This window comes from Lynx rufus, unplaced genomic scaffold (assembly GCF_022079265.1).
Source record: "Lynx rufus isolate CCGP_SWC_20201006 ecotype Redwood Valley unplaced genomic scaffold, mLynRuf1.p SCAF_2, whole genome shotgun sequence".
NCBI classification, from domain to species: domain Eukaryota; kingdom Metazoa; phylum Chordata; class Mammalia; order Carnivora; family Felidae; genus Lynx; species Lynx rufus.
Window position 1 is genome coordinate 160,553,821 of NW_025814834.1, and position 18,252 is coordinate 160,572,072.

Genomic DNA, 18,252 nt, shown 5'->3' on the forward strand with positions numbered 1-18,252 from the left:
TGTAATCCATCACTAAAATAATTTGATTTTATTCTCTAAATATTTTGCAAATCTGTTCTTGTCTCCATCTTTACGAATACCACCTGCATTCAGTCACTCATTATAGATTATTGCCTCCTAATACAACCCCCTGCATAGATTCTTCTAATTTAGTTTATTTTTAACATCTCAACCAAAGTTATTTTCTCAGAATGGAAATCTGATAACATTACCACTTCTTAATGACTTCTCATTACTCTTAGGAGACAGAACTCCTTAACTCAGTTTATCATCCAACCTACGGAAATTTTGAGAGTAAAGGGAAGTTCATTTAATTACACCAGGCCAACGGGAATAGACCCAGACAGGAATAGACCCAGGACTTTCCTGAGGCATCAGGTATATGTTGTCACACTACAAATAAGTCCCTTGGTTACCTGACCCCTAACCTTTTTCTCCAGGTTATTCCTTTTCCATCACATCCCCTAGCTCTCTCTTAGTTCCAAACACACACTCTTTTACTGTCTCCTTGCTGTATTTCCTACAGTCAGAAAGCTTTTACACATATAATTTCCACTGCTGGAAAGCTCTCCCTGTCTCAATTTCTCAGTTGTGAACTAGAGATAGTGATTTTATGTATTTTGAAGAGTTACTTTAAGGATTCAGAGTTAATATACATAAACCACTTAGTACATAGCACTAAAGGTAATTCTCATTACTATCACTGGTACTATTTCTTCCTCTCTTTACTTGGTTAACATCTACTTTAGGTCCTTGAGTTATAAACCTAATTATCAGTTCCTCAGAGATTCTCTCCTAACTTCCATGACAATTGACATATTCATTCAACAAATATTGTATGTCTACTATATGCCAGGCAGGCCCTGTGCTAGGAACTGATAATAGAGAGAAAAGAACAACAAAATCTGTCTTTTTTGAGCTGATATTTTAGTATAGGAAACAGACAGTAAAGCAAAGTAAATAAACAATAGGCTACTATATAGTGATCAGTGCCAGAGAAAAATAAAGGAGGGAAGAGATTAGGATACCAGAGATTTGAGGTTTCAGTTTAAAATAGGATGATCTCATAATCCATGGGTTCAAGTCCAGTGTGGGGCTCTGTGCTGACAGCTCAGAGCCTGGAGCCTGCTTTGGATTCTGTGTTCCCTCTCTCTCTGCCCCTCCCTCACTCACTGTCTATCTCTCTCAAAAATAAACTTTTTAAAAAATTTTTAATATTTATTTATCTTTGAGACAGAGAGGGAGACGCACACAGAGTGTGAGCAGGGAGGAGCAGAGAGAGAGAGAGAGAGGGAGACACAGAATCTGAAACAGGCTCCAGGCTCTGAGCTGTCAGCACAGAGCCTAGCACGGGGTTCAAACTCACCAACTGTGAGATCATGACCCGAGCCAAAGTCAGGCACTTAACCAACAGAGCCACCCAGGCGTCCCTCTCTCAAAAATAAACTAAAGAAAGAAATTATAAAATAGGATGGTCTGGGAAGATATTATTGATAAAGTTACATTTGAACCAGGATCTTAAGAAGATAAGAAGGTAAAATAGTCCATTACTAAGAGCCATGTAGACAGAAAGAAGAGCAGTGCAAAGGTGCTAAGGCAAGAGCATTCCTGGTATGTTCAAGGAACTTAAGGTGGATGAAGAATGAATAAGAAAAGAGTATTACAGTTAGGTAGGAAATGAGCACTTTTGCTCTGACTGATATGGGAGGCTTTTTGGGGAGAGCAGAGGAGTGACAGGATCTGATATACATTTTAAAAGACTCACTCAGGCTGCTTTGTCAGAGAATAGTTTGAAGGGAAAACAGTAGAAGGGAGACCAAATTACCCTCTTTTAGGCATGGCACCTTTGGTGATCTTCATAGCTCTTATTAAGTGGCAATTTTATGGGTGATTATATGATTATTTGATTTCCTTTTTTTTTCTGCTAGATCTTAAACTCCATGAGGCTACAAACTGTATATAATTCTACTCACTATTAAATTACCAGTATCAAACATAGATTTTATAACCTATTAATTCCTCAATAAATATTTGTTGAATAATTGAGTGAAAGAAGAATGTATATTATTATGTTCCAATTTTTTATTTTTTAACAGATTGCAAGCTCCTAGGTGATATTCAAATATATGATTTATACTTTTTTCAATTTCTATCACAACTAGACTATAAATGCTCAGTAAATACTTAGTAACTTGATTTGTTCTTCCCTAGTCAACTTTCACATCTTCTACACTATAAATATTCTTGAAGAAAAACTTGTAGAATCACAAAATAAAACTTCTAAAAGTCAAGATAAACTTTAAAAAGCCTAAACAAGGAACACGAACTCTTAAGGTTTACATATTGCCAGAAACTATGAAACTCACACAAGGGAAAACCAATGATGGATTTTTTTTCTTGTCTTTTGGGAAATAAGACTTGATAATAGAAGTTTATTTATAATCATAGTTGCAAAATTGCCTCTAGGAAAGCAATAATAATGGGGCAAGTTATCTTGTTTCCTTATAACTCCAATTTAAAATAAGAAAAACTAAACTAAAACTCGGTCATACTTGTCAAAAATATACTGAGAGAACCAAAGCTACAGTATTTACCAATCAAGTTTCAGTCCAGTTTACTAATACTGTTATATAAAAATGTAGGCATTAATTGGATGACTGAAATGTGCAACAATAATACATTTTTTTGTGCTTGGGAATACTTGATAAATTTTAAATACACAATAAATACATTTCATTCTCTAGTGGTTCTTTGCTGGACTAAAAAGTATATAATGTTTTAAATACCATGTTTAGAAATAGTATTTAAACTAGGCCAATAATAGAGTCTTCACTATCTCTGATTACTTTTTCTTCTCAAAAGACACCTTTATTTGCAAAATTGTTATTATGAGCTCTCTTTCACTATGTGTCAAATTCCCATTACTAAATCAAAACAGAACCTAATTTCTTTCCGTGAACAATTTGTATGCAAATCATAGAGGATATGCAGCATTCATATAACAGAGAAGTTCCAATGAGTTTGCCTCCTTTCCAGAAATATCCTTCAATATGCTCATGTTTTGGTCACTATTAGTACAGGTTTAGTAGAAGGCACCTTGCAATTCTTTCATGGTTGGACAAGCGATGAGACCTAAAACATATATTTCAAATTGCTTTCATTTCCTTTAACCTATTTCTCAAGTATAAACTAGGAACAACCCAAATAATTTTCCAAAGCTCTAGCAAAATATAACCTATAGCTTAAGAGGCTGTGGAGTTTCATTATTATTATTTAATTAAACATACTGTCCTCCCCACCCTTAATTCTTACTGAATTAGAGAACACAGAATATGCATATATAAATTTTTCCCTCTCACTCTTTCATTTAATTGTGATTTTGATAATTTTTCCTGCTAAGAATATTTTCAGTAATATTTATTAAATTGTATAAGAACTAGGGCAAACACTATGATGTACAACCTATGCAGTCACACAAGATCCCATACTTAAAATGGTCTCATTCTTAGTTTAATGCTCTGCTTTGCTATCTTGAAGTTATCCCTATTTTTTTAAACAAGGGGCTCCATATTTTTTTGTTGTTGTTGAGAGCTGCAAATTATGTAATCAGTAAAGATGGCTAATCCAAGTAAATTGACTAGTACAACCTTCAAGCAAAGCAAAAACATAAAAATTCTGAACAAAGAAGAAAGCAATATGTAGAACCAAAAATCTTGGGTTTTAAGACAGCAGCTGAAGCAAATGATACAGCAATGATAAGATAGAAACAAATGACAAACAAAGTGACACTTTCATTGTTGTAAATATTTTTAAAAAAATATTCTTGTTACTGAGTTAAAAAACATTTTCAGTGCTACAGAAAATAAGTTCTAATCAGAATTGATAAAGAAAACATTTATCATCAAAAGTTTTGACAAGCAAGATTTTTTTCTTTTCTAGTTCTTTTGAAATATATCCTTAGCATTTTAGCCTTTCACCAAAGACAGATGAAGAACATAATAGAAAGTATAATTTCCAAAAAAATTGTCTTATTGATGAGAAATCTTGGGAATAATCTTAAAAATAAGAACAAAGCCAAATGTAGAAGTAGAAATACTATAGAATATACAGAAGCAATGGACTTTCTCCTGTTAGATTCTCTGAGGAAGCTTTCCATAGGTCCTCTGTCTTTGGCTCTACAGAAAATTGATCAGGAGCTCAGTTTTGGTGTCAGCCAGTTTGGGTAAGATACTCTGATACTTAATAGTGGTGCGATTTGGTACAGATCATCTCATCTATTTGAGCCTCAGATTCTTCAATAAAGTTATGCAAGGATTAAATTAAATGGTGTAATAAGCAAAAGATATGACTAAAGTAAATTATTCATAAATATTAATTTTCTCAGCTCTCAGGTTAGAGCATCAAGTCTATCAACAGGATAGAGAGAGCAGCTTCCTACCAGATAGAAAAGGCAGTGAGATGTCCAGGAATCTAAATCATGCCTGATGCCATGTTTAAAGGCAAGGCAAGTCTAGCTGCAATGGGCACATCATTCATTGGGGCTGAATTTGTGGAGAAAGCTCAGGACTTGGGAGTTCTTAGTGCACTAAGATAGTCTAGCAGGTGGATTATTATCCTTTGGGTAAGGAGTTAACCTCAGAGAGACTTTAGAAGACAGGACTGAGGGTGCCTGTCCTCAGGGTGCCTCAATTGGTTAAGCATCCAACTCTTGATTTTGGCTCAGGTCATGATCTCAAGGTTGTGAGATGGAGCCCCACGTCAGGCTCCACTGGGCATGAAGCCTGCTTTAGATTTTCTCTTTCCCTTTTGCCCTTCCCTATCTCTCTCTCAAAACAAAACAAAACAAAACAAAACAAAACAAAACAAAACAAAACAAAAACTAGGACTGCAGGCTTAGAAAGAAATTTGACAAGATGGAGCTAGGAAAGGAGGAGCCTAAACATAAGGCCAGACCAGAAAATTGGTGTGAGGAAATTGTGACTCCAGGGCAATTTCAGACTGTGTCAGCCAGTTATTCATTTAGAAGCGCCTAATGCCTACTTGGTGCCAAGCCTGTGAGACAAACAGAGATGCCTGGTCCTGGATTTAATGAACTCATTGTCTAGGGTGACAGACAATATAGTGAGAGAAGTATGCTAGAGATAAACCTGGTGTTATGAGGCAAAGATGAGGCACTGGATTGGGGGAGTGACTTCTCCAGAGATAGTGCCTATATTGATTTGCTTAGAAGGCTTCATAGGAGCTATCCAAGAAAAAGGTAAAAGAAGTTCCAACTATATAAAGACTACAGAACTCCCAGTCTCTAGTGTCCACAAGAGTGAAACATTCTCAATTTCATAGGAAGAAATCAGGTAAAATGTGGCCAAGGCTGTTTTTTTTTTTTGTTTTTTTTGTTTTGTTTTGTTTTGTTTTTCTTTTTTTTTTATGTATATGAAATTTATTGACAAATTGGTTTCCATACAACACCCAGTGCTCATCCCAAAAGGTGCCCTCCTCAATGGCCAAGGCTGTTTTGAATACTGTTTAGGTTCAGACTGGTTACTCTTCAAGCAGAACTGAGTCTTCTCAGGAAAGCTCAAGTAGCCCAATGGGATGAACTAGGAAGACAGAGGCTAAGTAACTGAGGCAAGGAGAACAGGGACAATAATAGAGGAGTCAGTAGTAAAGCTGGGAAATACACACATAATCCCTGGCTCTCATCTTAGTTAAGATTACTCATTTCTCCTATTTGGAACTTTAATCAGTGACTAGTAAAATAGCCAGATATCATGGTCTCTTCTTTTCCTAATTCTCCCATCAAGGTAATGATGAAGACAGAAATGGCCAAAAAAGACCATTTGGTGAGGGGTAGCTAGGACACTTTGCCAATTAGAAAGTGGTCCAGAATAATTAGAGATTGATCTCTTATTCTAACCTGTCCTTATTACATCATTTAAAATCCATATGTTTATTTGGACAGAAAATGTATAAGACCTCATCACCATCTTTCAGTAAAGCTGCAAAGGCAAGAAGACCAGTCATAAATAACCTCAGTACAAGACACCCCATTTCTTTTTCTTTACATTTTATTTGTCCTTAACTCATCTTTACTGCGATTCCATGAACAAATTCTGTGATAGCCTTGTATCTTACATAAATATTGTCTCCCTAAACCCAAACCCCAAACCAGTCAATGCCATACATTGTAGGACATATATATCTTAGGATAGAGGATCACTGAGAAGCTAGAAGGACCTCCTGCTTCTGGTCTCTTAGGCAGGTAACTACTTACAACAAGCAAGATTGATGGTGATTTATCCTGTTTTTAATAATCTATAGAAGAGAGGTTCCACAAGTTCTCTGTATTTACATCTCCCTCTTGACATTCTTTTCATGGCCATATGTTTCATAAATTAAAAAAAATAAATGAATGAATAAATGTATGTAAATCTTAACACAAGAAGTATAATAATCATATATCCTCAGAAAAGCTGTTCATCTTTTTAAAAAGTAAGGTAACAGGAAACTCCTACAATCCTAATACATATAATATGAAATGGAAATCACAGAGGTTATCAAAGGCTGTTTATTTTATAAAGTTAGAGAGGCAAAAATTCATATTTTTCTTTCAATTACTCATGATTAGGCCAGAATGCCATGAAATTTGTAAATTCTTTCACAACACATACCTACACAAAATATATTGTATTTGTCATTGAGCAAAGACCTTTAGGTAAGGAACAGGGGATTTTCTATACACAAAATTTCAGTATTCAGAGAAGACCATTGAACAAAGAGACCAAAATTTCATGTTTAGACCCATGGCAAGACTCACTACCATTTACATGATAAAATATCTTAAGAATAAAGAAACCTCAAATTTGGTCCAGGTAACAGAAATTTTCTAATTATATTAAAAATAATTTACTGCCTTTGATACCTTCATAAAATGTGCCCTGGGAGTTTATTATGGAAAGAAAGGCTTGCATCCACTTTTGTCATGTTTTAAGTATTATATTCTGTGTTAATGTATTTTTAGCTATTTTCATAGAAAAACTAGGGTGTATAACATATCTAATCCTAGTTCTCTGGAACCAAGGGGACTTAAAATTGGACTAATGACTTTTTGCTTTTCTTTCTTTCTTTCTTTCTTTCTTTCTTTCTTTCTTTCTTTCTTTTTTTTCTATGAGGGAAACTAATTAAGTAATAATTTAAAAAAAGAAAAAAAAACCTTCACTGTAGGTGATAGATTTTTTTTTCCCTGACAGCTAGAAGCCTACAACTTCTGAATTAATTTATCTGGTTATGAGAACTGAAAACTTATTTGAATAATTCAGTTTAACTCCTAGATTGCTCCACATTTGTGAAAGAAGAACAATGATTCAAAGTTATGTTTTCAAATATCAAACAGCTCTAAATTTACTATAGAGCATAGTTCAAAGACAATGAAGCTTGCACCTTGAAATTAATTGTGGGCAGGGACCGGGTGAGTGAGGAAATTTATCCAACAATAAACTAATTCACAACTTGAAACCTCTATCCTGAAAAGATACAATGTTTAGCAACTAAGTGATAGGAGTTGTCTAAAAGTTAGCCCTATTTTGTTTGTAGGTAAGGACAGAAAGCACAGTAAGGTGGTAGAGCTTTTACAGTTGGCTATGTTGTATCTTCCCAGCTAGAAGGAGGTGCCTCATCACTGAAGCTAAATGAATAAGAGGTGTCATGTCACATAATTCAAGTAGGAGGGATGGCATATATGCGTGGGCTAGAAAGGAAAAGAGTTGATTTTCCATGATGTTACATGTAGTCAGCTCTCTCTTTAGAAGCTACTCAGAATTAACTTAGTGAAGGAGCATCTGGGAGTGGTATCAGCAAGAAAGCAGAATAGGAGGTACCAAGCTTTGTTCTCTTGCCCCATTCATCTCCCTAAAAAATCCCAATGAACTATCCATGAAGGAAAAATAGCCCTGGAAGGGCCCAGGGGCCAATTAAGAACCCATGGCAACACAATGGAACTAAAAATGGGGAATAATCACACAAGTAGGATTGCTGGGGACACTGGCATACTTGAGATGTCTGGAGATGGCTAGGAGCAAAGAAGGTCAAAGTCCATCAGTATCAGCCATACGGCAAATGCCACTACGGTCTCCAGTGTTCTGCACTGAAGAGGACCCCAGTAGCTTTTGCCCTGAGTATCTCAACAGCCTCTGAAGCATATGGCAGCCACAGACCCTCACAGCTTTCACAGTGGAGAAGCTCATAATGTTTACTCGTGTGGACTCCAGTGGCCTGTTCCAGAAAGGACACTAGCAGCTTTTGCCACCAAGGTAAACAACAGCCACTGTCACTGAAGACCCCTGGAGAAGGAGATATTGCCATGCACATCTAGTGACTCCTGCCCCAGAAGGAACTGCTACATGTTCTACCACCCTGGAACTGGGGCTTCCCCTTCTATCAACCCTGGACATGCACTGGAATCCAGAGCCACAGCCGCTCTACACATGCCTGCACTCCAGACCTATGGCAGCGTCATATGCATGTGTACCTCAGACTCCAGAGCCAGAGCCACAGTGAGCATGTCTGCTCCTCAAACCCCAGAGCCATGGCTGCTTGGAATATGCCTATTCTCTAGACGCAAGCTCCATGGTCACTCTGCAAGAACTCTCACCTAGAATGGCAAAGCCACTGCCACAGTGAGAATGCCCATAACCCAGATCCTGGAGCCAATATAGTTCCATTTGTGCTTGAGCTCTGGACCTCTAGCTCTACCACGACTCCATGCACTCTAAGCTCTAGCATCTGATACTAGTGCCACGGTAACCATGAGTGCACTGATGGGCCAGACGTGATGCCAAGAGGGAGCCCCTTGGCCACAAATTCTCCCATGGGAGAAAAGAAAGATCAAAAGAATCCCAAAAGCCTTTGCACCAAAGAACCCAATAGCCATTGTTGCCACTGTGGATACCTACAAACTTGGCTGCTAAGTACCCCTACAATCTTCATCAATGCTGACCTTAGCTGACAGAGCTACAAGAAGAATACTTTCCTAAGCCCTCCTCAGAGATGGAACTGCCACACTACACCCAGCTGGCACCCTTGTGCTCACCTGTGGATGAAGGTCTTTCTCTACTTAAGGCAGTTCATAAATTCTAGAAGTGACTGCTCTGTCAAATGTGCACACATCAATGCAAGGCTACAAGAAACACAAAAAAATCAAGGAAACATGAAACAATCAAAGGAACACAATGACTTTCCAGTGATTACTATAAAGAAATAGAGATCTATGAATTGACAAAGAATTCAAAAAATTGTTTTAAGGACCTCAGCAAGCTACAAGAGAACATAGACAACTCAACAAAATCAGGAAAAACAATATATGAACAAAGTTAGAAGTTTCAAAAGGAGATAGAAATTATAAAAAAGAACCAAAGAGAAGTTCTGGAGCTGGAGAATACAATGAATGAAATGAAAAATACAATACATAGCATCCACAGCAGATTAAGTCAAGTAGAAGAATCTGTGAATATGGAAAAAAATATTTGAAATTACTGAATTAGAAAAACAAAAAGATAAATGAATGAAACAGAGGGAAGAAAGTCTATGGGATTTATGGAATACCATCAGAAAGAAAAGCACACATTATGGGAACCCAAAAGGAAAAAAGAAAAGGAGAGAGAGAGAGAGACAGAGAGACAGAGAGAGACAGAGAGAAGGGGCAGAAAGGTAATTTAAAAGAAACCTTGGCCAAAAACTTTCCCAAATCTGAGGAGAGATACTGATATCTAGGTACAGGGAGCTCAGTGGCCCTCAAACCGATGCCACGGAAGAAGACTTGATAAAAACACATCACAATAAAACTGTCAAAACTGAAAAAAAAATCAGAGAATTCTGAAAGCAGCAAGAGAAAAGAAATTCATCCCATCTCATACAAGGGAACCTCCATATGACTACCAGTAAATTTCTCAGCAGAAACCTTGCAGACCAGGACAGAGTGGGAGGATATATTCCGAGTGCTGGAAAAAAAAAATAAAACAACAACAACAACAAAAATTGCTTAAAAGACATAATCTAGCAAAACATAAACAAGAAAAAAAACAGATGATCCGAATAGGCTTGTATCTATTAAATAATTTGAGTAAAAGCTTAATAAACTTCCCAAACAGAAAGCATCAGATTCAGATGGGTTCACTGGTGAATTCTATCAAAATTTAAGGAAGGAATTATATCAATTCTCTACAATTTCTTTCAGACAAAAGAGGGAAAGGGAATAGATCCTAACTCATTCTATGAATCCAGCGTTACCCTAATACTAAAACCAAACACATTACAAAAAAAGAAAACTATAGACCAATATCTCTGATAGATATGAAAATCCTCAACAAAAAATAGGGAAATAAATAAAAAACACATAAAAATAACTATACACTACAACCAAGTGGTATTTATTCTAGATATGCAAACCTGGCTCAAAATTTGAAAACCAATTACTGTAATCCATCACATCAACAGAATAAAAAAGAAAAACCACTTCATATCAATAGATGTAAAAAAGCATTTAACAAAATCCAGTACTCATTCAAAACAAAAAGTCTTAGAAAATTGCAATAGAGGAAAACTTTTTCAACTTGATAATGACTATCCACAAAATATCTACATCTAACATCATATGAATGATGAGAAAAATCAAAGCTTTCCCACTAAGATTAGTTACAAGGCAACAATGTCCTCTCTCATTATGCCTGTCAACACTGTATGGGAACTCCTTGCTAATGCAATAAGGTAAGAAAAGAAATAAAAGTGTACAGATTGGTAAGGAAGCTATATATCTATAAAGCTATGTTTACAGATGACATGATTATCCAAGTGGAAATTCTGAAAGAATCAACAAAAAATTCCTAAAATTAATCAGGATTTATGCCAGGTTGCAAGGTACAAGGTTACAAGGTACAAAAGTCAGTTGCTTTCTTATATACCAAAAATGAACAAGTAAAATTTGAAATGAAAAAACACAGTATCATTTACATTAACATAAAATACTTAAGTATAAATCTAACAAAACATATACAAGATCTATATGAGGAAAACTACAAAATACTGATAGACAAAATAAAAAAAACTAAATAAATAGATATTTCAGGTTCAAGTAAGAAGACTAAATATGTTAAGATATCAGTTTTTCCCTACTTGTTCTATAGATTCAATGCAATCCCCATCAAAATCCCAGAAAGTTATTTTATGGATATTTACAGACTGATTTTGAAGTTTATATAGATAGGCTACTGTGATAGGCAACACAATATTGAAGAAGAACAAAGTTAGAAAATTGATGCTACTAAAGCATCAATCGTTTCTATAAAACTACAGTAATCAAGATAGTGGTATTAACAAAACAGTACATAAGTAGATCAACAGAACAGAAAAGGGAGACCAAAAATATACAGACATGAATAAAGTCAACGGATATCTGACGAAGGGGCAAAGGCAATACTATGGAGCAAAGATGTCTTTTCAACAAATGGTTCTGGAACAAATGGACATCCACATGCAAATGAAAATGAATCTAGATACAAACCTTACAGCCCTCACAAAATTAATTCAAAATGGATCTATGACCTAAGATAACCTAGGAACAAACCTAGATGAACTTGAATATAGTGGTTCCTTTTTATATACAACACTGAAGACATGATTTATGAAAGAGATAATTGCTGAGCTGAACTTCATTAAAATGAAAAACTTCTGTTCTATGAAAGGCAATATCAAGAAAATTAGAAGACAATCTACAGACTGGGAGAGAATGTCCGCAAAAGACAAATCTGATAAAGGACTTTTATTCAAAATACAGGAGAACTCTTAGAACCCAACAATAAGAAAATGAAAAATTGATTAAAAAAATAGGCCAAAGACCTTAATAAGCACATCACCAAAGAAGACATATATATAAGATATATATATATATCTATATATATATCTTATATATATGTATCTTATATATATCTTATATATATATCTTATATATATATGTCATATATATCTTATATGATATATAAGATGCTTCACATCATATGTCACCAAGGAAATGCAAATTAAAACAACAATGAGATACCAATATACATCTATTAGAATGGCCAAAATCCACCACCAAACTCTGGTGAGAATGTGGAACAACAGGATCTCTCAGACATTGTTGATGGGGATACAAAATGGCATAGTCATTTTGGAAGATAGTTGGGCAGTTTCTTACAAAACTAAACACATTCTTACTATATGATTCAGCAATCATACTCCTTACTATTTACCTTAAGGAAGTGAAAACTTATGCCCACACAAAAACTGGCACACAGATGTTTATAGTAGATTTATTCATAATTGCCAAACTTAGAAGTGACTAAGATGTCCTCCAGTAGGTAAATAATAAATAAACTCTACTACATCCAGACAATGGAATATCATTCACTGCTAGAAATTGATCTATCAAGCCATGAAAAGACAAAGAGGAACCTGAAATGCATATTACAAAGTGAAGGAAGGTCTTGAAAAGATACAAACTGTACAGTTCCAGATATATGACATTCTGGAAAAGGCAAAACGATACAGAAAATTAAAAGACTGGTGATTGTCAAGGGTGGGAAGTGGGAAAGAGACAAATAGGCAGAACACAGGATTTTTAGGTCAGGGAAGATACTCTATATGATGTAAAGATGGACATACATCATTAAACATTTGTCCACCCCCAAAGAATGTACACCACCACAAGTGAATCCGAAGGTAAATTATAGACTTTATGTGATTTATGATGTGCCAATGTAGGTTCATTCTTTGTAAAAAGTGTACTAGTCTGATGAATTATGTTGATAATGTGGGAGGATATGCATCTGTGGGGGGCAGAGGGTGTATAGGAAATTTCTGTACTTTTAACTCTGTTGTAAATCTAAAACTGCTCTAAAAAATTAAGTCTTAATAAAAAAAATAAGCAAGACACAAGTATATGCTGCCTATTAATAGACTCACACATAGGCTGAAAGTGAAGAGATGGAAAAAGATATTCCGTGCAAATGGAAAGCAAAGACAAGCAGGGGTAGCTATACTTATACCAGACAAAATAGACTTCATGTCAAACCTGTAACAAGAAACAAAGGAGATCATTATATTATGATAAAAGTATTAATTCAAGAGAATAAAATAATTATGAATACATATGCACCCAATATTGGAGCATCTAAATATATAAAGCAAATGTTAACAGCTCTTAAGGGAAAAATTGACAGAAATTCAATAATAATAAAGGACTTTAATACTCCACTTTCAACAATGAATGGATCATCCAGAAAAATCAATAAGGAAATATTGTACTTGAAATATGTTTTAGACCAAATGGAGCTAACTGACATGCACAGAACATGCCATCAAATAGCAACACAATATATTCTCCTCAAGCACAATGGAACATTCTGTAAGAAAAATCATATGTTAGGTCACAATGTAAATCAGATGTTAGGTCACAGTATAGAAATCATATCACACATCTATTCTGATCAAAATAGTATGAAAATAGAAAGTAATAACTGGAGTAAAACTAAAAAGAGAATCACAAAATTTGGAAATAAAACAACGTACTCCTGCAAAACCAAAGGGTGAAAGAAGAAATCAAAAGGGAAGTATCTTGAAAGCAACAAAGTGGAAATATACCATAGCAAAACTTACAGGATGCAGCAAAAGCAGTTCTAAGAAGGCTAATATGATAAATGTCTACATTAATAAAAAAGAAAGATCTCAAATAAAATCCTAAGTTTATATTTCAAGACACTAAAAAAAGAACAATAAAAAAACTCATAGTTGGCAAAAGGAAGAAAATACAACAGACCAGAGGAGAAATAAATGAAATAGAGACTAGAAAAACAATAGAAAATATCAATGAAACTAAGGGTGGTTTTAAAAAAAAGATAAACAAAATGGGTAGATCCTTAGGTAGGTTAATTATGAAAAAAAGCTTGAAGATGCAAATAAAGTCAACAATAAAATAAGAAACATTACAACTGATACCATAGAAAAACAAAGCATCATGAGACGTTATTATGAACAATTATATACCAACAAATTAAATAAATTCCTAAGAAGATACAACCTACCAAGACTGAATATTGAAGAAATAGAAAATCAGAACAGACCAATAATGAGAAAGGAAATGGAATCAGTAATTAAAGCCTCACAATAAACAAAAGTCCAGGACCAGATAGTTTCACAGGTGAATTCTGAATATTCAAAGAATTAATACCAGTCCTTCTCAAAGAGAAGAGGAAAGACTCCAAAACTATTTTATGAGGCCAGCACTACCCTGATACCAAAAACTAGTTAAGGACATTAAAAGAAAAGAAAATTAATGCTTAATATCCCAGATGAATATGCACGCCAAAAATCCTCAAAAAAATATGATCAAACCTAATTCAATAGCATGTTAAAATAATCATATACTATGATCAAGTGGGATTTGTCACTCATATGCAAGAATGGTCCAACATACAGAAATCCATGAATGTGATACACTGCATTAACAAAATAAAAGATAAAAATCATATGATCATATCAGTATATGTAGAAAAAGCATTTGACAAAATTTGGTATCCCTTCCTTGTAAAATCTCTTAATATTTAGGTAGAGAGGGAATGTACCTCAACATAATAAAGGCCATATATGACAAGTTTACACCTAACGTCATACTTAATGGTGAAGGGCTGAAAGTTTTTCTTTTATGATCAGGAACAAGACAAGGATGCCCAATTTTGTTCAATATAATAGTGGAAGTCCCATCAAAGAAATTTAGCAAGAAAAAGAAATAAATAAAAGGCATCCAAATCAGAAAGAAAGAAGTAAAATTGTCTCTGTTTGTAGATGACATGATCTTATCTAGATCCACCAAAATCTGTTAAAAAATAATAAATAAATCAATAGAGATGCTCAATACAAAATCAACATACAAAAATTAGTTGTACAAAAATCTTAAGATACAAATAAATGCAAAGATATCCACTGTTCATGGATTGGAAGAATTAAAATTGTTAAAATATCCATACTACCCAAAATAGCACACACATTCAATGTAATCCCTATCAAAATTCCAATAGCATTTTACACAGAAATAAAAAAAAAAACAATTTATATGGAAACCACAAAAGCGCTCAGATAGTACTCACTTCAGTAGCACATAGAATAAAACTGGAATGATACAGAGACTAGTGTGGCTCCTGTGCAAGAATGACATGCATATTTGTGAAGTGTTTCAGATTTTTAATTATTGAATCACTATATTGTACACCTGAAAGTAATATAACACTATATGTTAACTCTAGTGGAATTAAAAGAAAAAAGAGCCTAGATAGCTAAAGCAATCTTGAGCAAGAAGAACAAAGTTGGAGGCATCACACTTGTTGCTTTCAAATTATATTATAAAGTGATAAAAATCAAAACACTATGGTACTAGTTTAAAAACAGATATTTAGACCTTTGGAACAGAATAAAAAGCCCAGAAATAAAACCATGCATATGTATTCAACTAATCTTTGACAAAGTTGCCAAGAATACACAATGTGGAAAGTTTCTTCAACAAATTATTTTGGGAAAACTAGAGATCCACATACAAAAAAAAAAAAAAAAAAGAAAAGAAAAGAAAAAGAAAAAGGATGCATATTTCATACTACCCGTAACATTTAACTGAAACTGGATGAAAGCCTTAAATGAAGACATGAAATTCCTAGAAGAAAACACAGGGGAAAACTTCCTTGACATTACTCTTGGCAATAAGTTTTTTTTTTTTTTTTTTGCAGGGGGGGATTTGACACCAAAAGCACAGATAACAAAAGCAAAAATAAATGAAGCAGACAGTATGAAACTTAAAGGTTTTTGCATAACCAAAGAAACAATGAACAAAATGAAAAGGCAGCTTATGGAATAGAAGATAGTATCTTCAAAACATATGTCTCACAAGAGATTAATATCCAAATTACATAAAGAACTCATAAAACTAAACAGCAAAAAAATTCAAATAAGTCCATTTAAATATAGGCAAAGGACCTGACAGATATTTTTTATAAAGAAGACACACAAATAGACAACACGTGCATAAAAGATGCTCAACATCACTAATCATAAGAGAAACACACATCAAAACTACAGTGAGATACTACAATGAGATACTACCTCATAGTAATAGTATGACTATTACCAAAAGTCAAAAATAAGTGTTGGTGAGGAAGTAGAGAAAAGGGAGCACTTGTATGCTATTGGTGGGAATGTAAACTGGAACAGCAATTACAGAAACAGTATGGAGTTTCCTCATAAAGTTAAAAAAAGTATCATATGATCCAAAAATGTCACATACGAGTATATAGCCAAAGAAAATAAAGTCACTATGTCAGATTGGTAGCTGTACTATGAGTTCATTACAGCATTATTCACAGTGGTCAAGATATGGAACAACTTAAGTGCTCACTAACAGATATATGAAATATAACATACATATGTAATGAAATATTATCTGGCTTTTTTTTAAAAAGTGGAAATCCAAGGGCTTTCCTTGGGTGGCTCACTAGGTTAAGCATCCAACTTTGGCTCAGGTCATGATCTCACTGTCTGTGAGTTTGAGCCCCGCATTGAGCTCTGTTGCTGACAGCTCAGAGCCTGGAGCCTGCTTTTGATTCTGTGTCTCCCTCTCTCTCTGTCCCTCCCCTGCTTGTGCTCTCTCTCTTTCTCAAAAATAAATAAACATTAAAATAAATTTAAAAAGTAAATCCTGCCATTTGTGACAAATGAATGCACCTAGAAGACACTATGCTAAGTGACTTAAACCAGGCACAGAAAGACAAATACTGCATGATCTCACTTACAAGTGGACTTCAAAAAAAAAAAAAATCAAACTCAATGTAACAGAGGGTGGAGTACTGGTTACAGGGTTGGAGGAAGGGTTGGAGGAAATAGGAAGATGTTGTTCAGGGCTAACAACCTGCGGTTAGATGATGAATAAATTCTGGGCACCCAATATACAGTATGATGACTATAGTTAATAATAATGTATTATACACTTGAAATTTGCTAAGAGAGTAGATCTCAAGTGTTTTTACCATGAAGAAAATTGTAACTATGAGAGGTGATGAATATGTTCGTTAGCTTGACTATAGTAATCATTACACAATGCATATATACATTCAAAACATCATGTTGTACAACCTAAATATATACAATTTTTATTTGTCAATAATACCTTAATAAAGCTGAAAAAAATCTGCATAGCAAGACCTACCTGGGGATCTCACTTAGCCAGTCCCAAAATAACTGTTTCTAATGCAGCAAAAGAGACTTGGTGACATATTGCTTAAACATTTGCAGCTTGTCGGTATCTTTTCAAAACTTCTCCTCTGATTTAAACCCCGTGCTTTCCAAAAACCAGTCATATTTCATTCCCAAACTGATATTAGTTTCCTGTTTATTTTATGAATATAATTTATAGGGGTATTAATAAAAACTAATGAAATATAAGTAGGAAAAAGTAGTAAAAAACTTAGTGGTATTTCATATTCCGATTACTATATTTTAAATTGTTTATTCAAAAGAAACTAAAGCAATAAATTGTATCTAATTCATTAACAAGTATTATGTAAGCAAGAAAGAGTTTCCTGAATACCAACTTAGGGACTTGCATGTAAAGAAAATCTTTGGCTTCATATTTAAAGTGTGACAAACTGGGGCACCTGGGCGTCCAGCTTCGGCTCAGGTCATGATCTCGTGGTCCGTGAGTTCGAGCCCCGTGTCGGGCTCTGTGCTGACAGCTCAGAGCCTGGAGCCTGTTTCAGATTCTGTGTCTCCCTCTCTCTCTGACCTTCCCCCATTCATGCTCTGTCTCTCTCTGTCTCAAAAATGAATAAATGTTAAAAAAATAAAAAAAAATACAGTGTGACGAATAAATGTGTATTTATGTTAAAATGAAAATAAAATATTCAACTATGGTATGTATTTTTAATACAAGTTCTCTCTTTTACCAATGTTTTTTCAATTAGCCAATTAATTGTAGGTCCTGATCACTTAAGATAAGAGGGCTTTCTAATGTCTGAAGAATGTATTACCCAAGATGCCAGGAGTATTGCTGGGCTAACAGCACAGCCCTCAGCTCTCTGCCCTCTCTGGAGATCTCCCTTGGCCAAAGAGAGCTGCCCTGTCACTAGATTCTAACGACTGGTTATTTTGCCAGTATAAAGGCCCAGGCTCCTCATTCCAACTTGGAAA

At 34.7% G+C, this 18,252-nt stretch overlaps 1 protein-coding gene and 1 non-coding gene across 8 annotated transcripts in view; one reads left to right on the forward strand and one right to left on the reverse strand.

Moving 5' to 3' along the window:
• Positions 1-18,252, reverse strand: part of TNNI3K (TNNI3 interacting kinase) — a 283,823-nt gene that overhangs the window by 214,374 nt on the left and 51,197 nt on the right. The gene's annotated exons all lie outside the window — the stretch shown is intronic.
• On the forward strand, positions 15,163-15,266 carry LOC124516760 (U6 spliceosomal RNA). Its single transcript, XR_006963162.1, has one exon. It is a non-coding gene; the product is annotated as a U6 spliceosomal RNA (small nuclear RNA).